The sequence below is a fragment of the Macrobrachium rosenbergii genome, chromosome 41 (assembly GCF_040412425.1).
Source record: "Macrobrachium rosenbergii isolate ZJJX-2024 chromosome 41, ASM4041242v1, whole genome shotgun sequence".
Lineage (NCBI taxonomy): Eukaryota > Metazoa > Arthropoda > Malacostraca > Decapoda > Palaemonidae > Macrobrachium > Macrobrachium rosenbergii.
This window is the reverse complement of record NC_089781.1, coordinates 75226661-75236660: the sequence shown is the minus strand read 5'-3', so window position 1 is coordinate 75236660 and position 10000 is coordinate 75226661. Positions and strand designations below refer to the sequence as shown.

The 10000-nt window shown below is 34.4% G+C and overlaps 3 non-coding genes across 3 annotated transcripts; all 3 read right to left on the bottom strand.

Annotated features, from left to right (window-relative positions):
* Positions 1-3684: 3684 nt before the first annotated feature.
* On the bottom strand, positions 3685-3780 carry TRNAY-GUA (transfer RNA tyrosine (anticodon GUA)). Its single transcript has 2 exons — positions 3744-3780; positions 3685-3720 (listed from the first exon to the last, which is right to left on the bottom strand). It is a non-coding gene; the product is annotated as a tRNA-Tyr (tRNA).
* A 937-nt stretch (positions 3781-4717) lies between these two features.
* TRNAY-GUA (transfer RNA tyrosine (anticodon GUA)) lies at positions 4718-4813 on the bottom strand. The gene is made up of 2 exons: positions 4777-4813; positions 4718-4753 (listed from the first exon to the last, which is right to left on the bottom strand). It is a non-coding gene; the product is annotated as a tRNA-Tyr (tRNA).
* Positions 4814-6402: 1589 nt separating this feature from the next.
* On the bottom strand, positions 6403-6498 carry TRNAY-GUA (transfer RNA tyrosine (anticodon GUA)). Its single transcript has 2 exons — positions 6462-6498; positions 6403-6438 (listed from the first exon to the last, which is right to left on the bottom strand). It is a non-coding gene; the product is annotated as a tRNA-Tyr (tRNA).
* Between the last annotated feature and the right edge of the window lie 3502 nt (positions 6499-10000).

Genomic DNA, 10000 nt, shown 5'->3' with positions numbered 1-10000 from the left:
CAACATAACTCTGAAATGCATTGAGCAATTTCACCCAAAGTTGGTATACATATGACGTTCTACCTGGAAAAGAATACTGTGGGGTAAGACATCACTATAGCACCAAAGGCAGGGGGCTGTGGGAAGGTGGTGACATGTAAACATAACTTAAAACGACAGATATTAGTGTCTAATCCATAGTTTTCGAGGTCGCTGAGATGAATATTGACACCCCCAATGCCCTTAAAGTCCAAGTTCAGCCCCAATAAGAAGGGGGGGCGAGAGAAGGGCTGGGAAGGGGTTGACATGTAAAAATAACTGAAAACGACAGATACTAGTGTCTAATCCACAGTTTCTGAGGTCGCTGAGATGAATAGTTACACCCCTGATACCCTTTAAGTCCAAATTCAGCCCCGACAGGAAGAGGGGGTGAGAAGGGGAGAAAAATAAAATGTCAGAAATGACAGATATTAGTGTCTAATCCATAGTTTTCGAGGCCGCTGAGATGAATAGTGATACTCCTGATGCCCTTTAAGTCAAGTTCAGCCCCGATAGGAAGGGGGTGTGAGAAGGAGGGAAAAAATAAAATGTCAAAAATGACAGATATTAGTGTCTAATCCATAGTTTTCGAGGCTGCTGAGATGAATAGTAACACTCCCAATGTCCTTTAAGTCCAAGTTCAGCCCGATAGGAAGCGGGGGTGAGAAGGGGTGAAAAATAAAATGTCAAAAATGCTGGGCAATGTAGTTGAAGCAACTATTTTGATAGGAAAGGGAGAATGTGAGAAGGAGAGGACGTGAGAGAGAGAAAGTAGAGGGGATGTTGAGGAGGAGGAGAGAGAGAGAGAGAGAGAGAGAGAGAGAGAGAGAGTAGAGGGTGCGTTGGGGAGGAGAGGGAGAGAGAGAGAGAGAGAAGAGAGAGAGAGAGTCTATTCAGAGTGTATGTTGTCATTCAGTGTGTGTGTGTGTGTGTACATATACATATGTGTATATATACATATATTTATATATACATATATTTATATATATATATATTTATATATATATATATATATATATATATATATATACATTATATATATATATATATATATAAAAGCAGACGTGCAAGGAGCTTATTCACACAATGAAGCAGATTAAGTGCAGGAATACGATGAGATACGCATTTTATTTTAATCCTACATTTTCATTGCAACATCGCCACGTCTTCAGCGATTTTCTACGAAATAAAATATAATATGTTAGCATAAGATAAGAGCTGATTATAAGATTCAATAGTTGAAAAAGCTAAAACAATTTTAATGGTAAAATTACAACTCGCAGATTTAAATTACATGCACACTTTACTAAAACTGAGACTATAAGTACAAAAAAAATAAATAACGAAAAGAACATAAATAATATATAATATATTAATATATATATATATATATATATATATATATATATATATATATATATATATATATATATATATATATATATATATATATATATATATATATATATATAACACAACACACAATCAAAAGCAAAAGTCATATAATCATAAAACTACAGCTGAAGACATCTCCACACAACCAACCTTTCAGCACCAAAGATAAAAACACACTAAAAGTAAACAACGTCAAGAGGTACAAGTAATGACAGAAAATTTAGGCTAAAAACAACGGGACAGCAGAGGAATGGTTGTTTAGAGTCGGAACTCGTAATTTGATATTTAACGTTTCCAAAATCAACAATTAGTCGAGTTCCTTTGTTTGGCCAGTAATTTTAAAATTTCATATTTGATGGTAGATTTACATTTAATAATGTGGTTCCTTATATAAGAAGTTTCTGGGTCAGATAGCTTACACCCAGCTCTATAACTAACGCTCCGATGAGAATCAGCCCTGACCCTGAGAAGACGCCGAGTAGATCCAGTATATTTTCCCAGGTTACATCTGAGACAAGTGTGTTCATAAACGGCGCCCGACGTCATCAAAGGGCAGAGCCGATCATTAGACTTGAAGAGCGAGCCAATGGTCTTAGGATTCTTGGGTATAAGCTTTAGATTTATGGCTCCAAAATGTTTGTGTACGATCTTAGTGAAATCTCTTCGAAAATGTCATTTAATAGATACGGGAAACTGGCATAAAGATGGAGCTTGGGGGCCTTAAAACATATAGACTGTTCAGAAAACTTTTTGTTAAGTAGTTTATTTAAAATTTTAAAGGTCTTAGAAGGAAAGCAGTTATTAGAGAAGTACTGGAGGAGAAAAGTAACTTCGTTGTGGAAGAGAGTTCAGCTAGAGGTTAGAGACAAAGCACGATAGAGCAAGATATTTATAGAGTTAAGTTTGAAATTGAGAAAACAGAAACTATAGAAGCTGGAGCCGAGACCAGTAAATGTTTCCTTCCTAAAAATTGAAGTACAAAAACAGCAATTTTCCTTAGAAACCAATTTTGAATTGTGTTCTTTTTCCATTGCAAAATTAATATTATTATGGTAATTATTAGAAAAATCCAGGAACCGATCTGCATCGAACTCATGTTTGAACAGGACAAAAGTGTCGTCCACACAGTGTGAGTAAAACAGAGGGCGGAAGGCCAGGGGGCATTCATCAAAAATGCGCTCCTCCAGGGAGCACATGAAAATGTTCGCAAAGGTTAAGACGAAGCGGAGAACTCATGGCCATGCCCTCAATTTGTTTAAAAAGCTGTCCATTGAAAACAAATGCCGAGTCCAGCACGGCCAATTCTAAAAGAGCTTTAAACTTCGAATAACTAAAATTAAAATAAACAGACTCAGGTTCGAGGAATAGTTTATCAAGAATAATGTTTATGGTCTCTCTTACAGGTACGTTGGTAAATAGTGACTCGACATCAGAGCTAGTCATGAATAAGTCAGAACCCTGGGATAAAATACGTTCCTTTAAACTGTTCAGAGTTTTTATGGGTATACTGATTTGTGGTCAGCTGTTCCAATAGAGGGACGAGAAATTTTGCCAGTTTGTAATTAGGTGCGTTGTAAGAGGACAAAATAGGGCTGAGAAAAACATTGTTTATGTATCTTTGGAGAATATGTAAATTCATATATATATATATAATATATATATATATATATATATATATATATATATATATATATATATATATATATATATATATATATATATATATATATATATATATATATATATATATATATATATATATATATATATATATATATATATATATATATATATATATATATATATATATATATATATATATATATATATATATATAATGTAGTGTGTTTGTTATTAGTTTGCATATATATACACCAACTAGAACTGGCTCCTCGAAACGAAAATCATTAACACTTTCATCCTTTGTCTTCTGAATGAAGAGTGAATCTCCTTCGCAGAGATTTACCGCAGAATGTATAACCCAACCACCAATTTTCAGTTCCTAAATATCATTTCTTTCCCTTTATATCTGGAATTTTAATCTCCAACGAATATAGAAACCGTAACAGAATTACATAAGGTTTTTTCATAATTCGCTGAGTATTTTTCTATGAAGATTCTTTCGAACTAAATTTGGACCAGAACTACCTCAAGTAAATTTCATCTAAAATGATTCTGCAACATACTAAGAAATTACGTTCACTTTCTGACCTGGTATTAGTAATGAAATGTTCGAGACCGATATTTCTCCAGTCATTAACAAAAAGGATCTCCTTCGAACCGGATTTGAACCAGTGACCTATGGATGTCTGTCTGTTTATTTTCTCCAACTACAGTCCACCGCTCTACCAACTGAGCTATCGAAGGCGCTCAAAGCATAGGCATTGTGCTTGTTAAGATAATCTACGTGTTCTCAGCGCCATGCAACAAGTTTCAGAGGTGAAACAGTTGCAGTCAGAATTTTTTTAATTCCACAGTCAAAAACCAATTAGCCCGTTCTGTTTATTGGTCAGTTTAATTTCTAATTAAAATAATTATAAAATGACTAAATATTTTGGACTGCTGATACAAAATTTTCCTATGATCTTTTAGCATTTTAATTAAATAATTTTACTTTTACATAGGAATAAAGCTGAATTCTCAATAAAGATTAGAAGAAAGTTTATCAGTAGCTTTAGGAAAATATTATTTCTTTACGAAACATTTTTATGTTGTGAACACAATTAAGTTCGACATATTAGTCCACATTCATTAATACGAACCTGATATGATATGAGCTTTCATTTGATTGATAGTCTCGCTCATTCTTAATAGTTTATTATCTACATTTTTGTAAAAAAAAAAAATTTATTCAGCTATTCATGACGGATGAAGAGGAATGTTTTCGATACTCCATAAAATCATCGACAGAAAACGGGAAGAATAGTTGGCAGGACACCTGGGGTTGCCATTTTCTCTCTCTCTCTCTCTCTCTCTCTCTCTCTCTCTCTCTCTCTCTCTCTCTTTAATTAATATATATATATATATATATATATATATATATATATATATATATATATATATATATATATATATATATATATATATATATATATATACGTGTTAGTTATTAGTTTGCAAACATTCTCAGCAGAAAATTCTTTCGAAACCCAAACCTATTTACCACAGAAATACTACCAATAGTAAACTTCATCTGAAATGATTATCTAACTTTCTGAGTAATCACTTTCATTTTCTGACCTGGTAATAAATAGTACGGAAACTTTCGTGGCCGATATTTCTACTATCACTAACAAAATGGATTTCCTTCGAACCGGATTTGAACCAGTGACCTATGGATGTCTGTCTGTTTATTTTCTCCAACTACAGTCCACCGCTCTACCAACTGAGCTATCGAAGGACCTGAAAGCTTCGTCACCGCTGCTTCCTAAGATAGGCTGCGCGTTTCCATCACCATGCAGCAAATCTCGAAGATAAAGCAGTTTCAGTCAGATTTTTTTTCTTTAATTCCATGGCCGAAAAGCAGATACGCTTTCTTTTTCATGGTAATTTTTATTTACTATGAAAATTAATTTCAAGTATGTGGAAATTCTTTGGGATCATTTATCAATATTTTACACGAATAGCATTTTTTTTTTTTTACTTATTCTGTTAAATCTTTTTTCGATTTCGTAGGAATGAAGCTGTATTTGTAGTAGATATTTGAAGAAAGCGTAGCTATGACTTGTGGATTATAGGTACAAATTTCTTCAGGAAACATCATTAGCATAGAAACTACACTGTCTTGGATACAGTTTCAACTTTATTTTTATTAATTGTCTCCAATCATTAACTAAATTTCGTCTTGGAAATGATTAACACCACTCTCTCTCATCTCTCTCTCTTGGAAATGATCTCTCTCTCTCTCTCTCTCTCTCTCTCTCTCTCTCTCTGTGTGTGTGTGTTTGTGTGTTTGTTTTCGCGTGATGTAGAATACTTTATAAACGAAAAGGTAATTTAAAGAAGCTTAAAATATCGACTCTCAGTTCCAGCCTTCTTACTTCTCGTTCATCTCACCGATTTTTCTCTGGGCCTGGTCTAGTTAAGGAATTCATTTATTCATTTATTTGATTATTGACTTTAAACAAATGATAAAAATACAGGATATATATATATATATATATATATATATATATATATATATATATATATATATATATATATATTATGTGTGTGGGTGTGTTTATTAATTCTCATGTATACTCACTGACATACGTTGACTTTCAAAAACAAGAATCATTATTACTTTCATCCCTTTCCTGCTGAATCAAGAATGAATCCCCTTTGCAGAGTCATGCTGTAGTATGAATAACCCAGTCAGAAATTTAAATTTTGTAAATCCCATTTTTTTTGCCATTTATATTTAGAATTCTGATCTACTACGAATATAGAGATCCTAACATAATTCCATAAAGTTTTTATTATGATGCTCTGGTTATTCAGCCATGAAGATTCTTTCGAACCGGATTTGAGCCAGTGACCTGTTCATCACCGAATTACTGCCTTTAGTAAATTTCTTCTGAAATAAGTCTAACATACTGAGTAATTACTTTCGGTTTCTGACGCCGTAACATTACCGGAATCTTCGAGATCCGCCGTGGGGGGTTAGTGCCGTCAGGGCAACTCATGCGGTGCACTGTGGGCATTACTTAAGGTTTTTTGCAGCGTGCCTTCGGCTCCTAACTGCAACCCCTTTCGTTCCTTTTACTGTACCTCCATTCGTATTCTCTTTCTTCCATCTTACTTTCCATCCTCTCCGAACAATTGATTCATAGTGCAACTGCGAGGTTTTCCTCCTGTTACACCTATGAGACTTTTTTACTATCAATTTCCGTTTCTTCACTAAATGACCTCATAGGTCCCAGTGCTTGGCCTTTGGCCTAAATTGTATATTCAATTCAATTAAAATCTTCGAGATCGATATTTTTTCGATCATCAACAAAATTAATTTCCTTCGAACCGGATTTGAACCAGTGACCTATGGATGTCTGTCTGTTTATTTTCTCCAACTACAGTCCACCGCTCTACCAACTGAGCTATCGAAGGACCTGAAAGCGTCATCACCGCAGCTTGTTAAGATAGGCTGCGCGTTTCCATCACTATGCAGCAGGTCTCGAAGGCAATGCAGTTTCAGTCAGAATTTTATTTATTTCATAGCCGAAAAGCACATAGCGCTTTCTATTTCATGGTAAGTTTAATTCATTATGAAAATTAATTTCAAGTATGTCGAAATTTTTTGGATCATTAATGAATATTTTACATGAATAGAATTTTTTTCTGTTAAATCATTTTGCGTTTTCGTAGGAATGAAGTTGCATTTGTCATAGATATTAGAAGAAAGCGTAGCTATGACCTGTGGATTATAGGTACAAATTTGTTCAGGAAACATTTTTATCCGAAACATTGTTATGTTCGACAGTTACTACACTGTCATAGATACGGAGCGGAAATAATTACAAGCTTTATTTTTATTAATTGTCTTACTCATTTTTTCAATTCATTAACTAAATTTCGTCTATTTCATCCAACAGTATGACGCATGAAGGGGATGATTAAATTAACCCAAAAAGTCATTAGCATAGAAAACGGTGTCTTGGAGTAGTTTCCTGCTTACCAATCGTATTGCGGTTGGAAATGATTCTCTCTCTCTCTCTCTCTCTCTCTCTCTCTCTCTCTCTCTCTCTCTCTATGTGTGTTTGTGTGTTTGTTTTTTTTCGTGATGTAGAATACTTTATAAACAAAAGGTAATTTGAAAAAAATTTAAATAAACTTAGAATATTGAGTATTTCAGTTCCACCCTTCTTACTTCTCGTTCATCTCACCGATTTTTCTTTGGGCCTGGGCTAGTTAAGGAAATTTACTTATTCTTTATTTGATTATTGAATTTAAACAAATGATAAAAATACAGGATATATATATATATATATATATATATATATATATATATATATATATATATATATATATATATATATAGGAGAAGGGCGCAGGGAACACATACAGAACCAGTACATACATTTATTCGTCTACGCGTTTCTTGACCCGTGGTCACATCATCAGGACATTCCAACGTATTAAAAGACTCGAACTATGTAAAGATATCTCACGCCTACAAAAAGAACCAATGGTAATTTCTCATAACACTTTTGCCAAATTAAAAACTAACTGGGCTCCCTTTTTCAAGAAAGAGGATTATGATCTACTTAAGAATATGTCAAAACGTGAAGATATTGTAGTTCTTAGACCGGATAAGGGTAGAGGGGTAGTTATTTTAGATAAAACGGACTATTTGAATAAAATGAACACTATACTCGATGATCCCACCAAATTCACTAAAATTGGACAACCCAACTATCAAGAAATTTACCGGATAGAAGATAGGATAAATAGGTTTTACGGTCTCTCAAAACGCAAGGTATAATCGGTGAGAAAAAATTTATGATGACCTTTTTCCCGCGGATCCTCATTTGGTATCCTGTATGGCCTGCCTAAGATCCACAAACAAGGGATTCCCGTCCGCCCTATCCTGCCTCCTACAATACTCCCAACTACAAACTTGCTAAGTTTCTGGTACCTTTATTGGAGCCGTTGACCCGAAATGAATATACCTTAAGAAACTCCGAAGATTTTAAAACGAAGGTCCTCTCTACAGGATTCAGATTTGTATATGGTCAGTTTGGATGTTGAATCCCTCTTCACTAACGTTCCTGTGAGGAGACCATTGATCTTATTTTAACCAAATTGTTCCCCACCCGTGATTTTATATATTGTAATTTTAATTATGAATCTTTTAAAACACTCTTAGAGTTAGCCATGCTGGACACGGCATTTGTTTTCAATAACCAACTTTTAAAACAGATCGATGGGATGGCGATGGGGTCTCCTCTCGGCCCCACCTTTGCTAATATTTTCATGTGCTCCTGGAGGAGCACATAATGGAAAGTGCCCTTGTCTTTCTGCCCCTTATTTTACGCCAGGTACATAGACGACACATTCGTTCTACTGAAAAATGAGTATGATGCTGATAGAATTTTAAACCTAGCCAACAACTTTCACAATGATATTAATTTTACTATAGAAAAGGAACAAGACGGTAAGTTGGCTTTCCTTGATGTTTTAGTTACCAAAGATAATGACAATTTTAATACGACTATTTTTAGGAAAAGTACATTCACTGGTCTCGGCTCCAATTTTTATAGTTCTTGTTTTATTAACTTTAAAATTAACTCTGTTCATACCTTAGTACATCGGGCTCTATCTCTAACTTCTAACTGGCTTTCTTTTCATTCTGAAATTCTCTTCCTTAAGCAGTACTTTCATAACAACTGTTTCCCTGCCCGTTTAGTATTTAAGGTTATTAGAAAAGTTCTTGATAAAAAACTTGCACCCTTAATGCCTAAATGCAATGTACCTAAACTTACTATATATGCAAGCCTCTGTTTTTTACCTAACAATCAAAATTTTGCCAAGGAGCTTTCTAAAATTATTCAAAAACATATTGGTGCTCTTGACATTAAATTAATACCAAAAATCCTAAAACCATTGGTTCTTTGTTTCCCTTCAAGGATCGGCTCTGTCCCTTGATGACGTCGGGCGTCGTATATGAGTATAAGTGCCCTGGATGTAGTTCCGAATTACGTTGGTTCGACTCGGCGTCTCCTCAGGTCAGGGCCGATTCTCACATGGGCGTGAGTTATCGTACTTGTCTAATCCCGAACTTTCAAATATAAGATCCCACGCTAGAGTTGCAAGACGCCAATAAAATACGACAACTTTAGAATAATTGGCCAAGCTAAGGAACCTGGAGAACTGCTTCTCTTGGAGAGTCTCAACATCAAAAGAATTGTACCGGCACTAAATTGCCAATCATCGGCTGTTCCCTATTCATAGCATGATGCGATTGTTTGTTTGTATTTGTCCGCCTCCTCCTCCTGTTTTTATGCTGTTTTCTTCTAGTGTGTTTTCCACTTTCATCCTGAGAGGTGCGCCTTTTGCTCTACCTTTTAAGTTTATTTTTAAGTTCCTTTTATTAAGCTCAGTTTTATTAAGTTCATTTTAAGTTTACATTTTAAGTTTTCTTTTACTGGTTCTTTAATGTGTAAATGTATTTAAGTGCGATTGTTTAAGTTCAACTGATTTTCTATTTTAAGTTTTTTTTATGTTTTGTGTATATTTACTTTTAACTATTTATGCTGAATGTCCTTTTAATTTATAACTGTAGATGATGTCTGATGATGTGACCACGGGTCAAGAAACGCAGACGAATAAATGTATGTACTGGTTCTGTATGTGTTCCTGCGCCCTTCTCCTGCCTACTATACTGAGCTATCGAAGGAACTGAAAGCTTCATCACCGCCGCTTGTTAAGATAGGCTGCCCGTTTCCATCACCATGCAGCAGGTCTCGAAGGCAATGCAGTTTCAGTCAGAATTTTTTTTTTTTTTTTTTTTTCATAGCCGAAAAGCACACAGTGCTTTCTATTTCATGGTAAGTTTAATTCATTATGAAAATTAATTTCAAGTATGTCGAAATTTTTTGGGATCATGAAT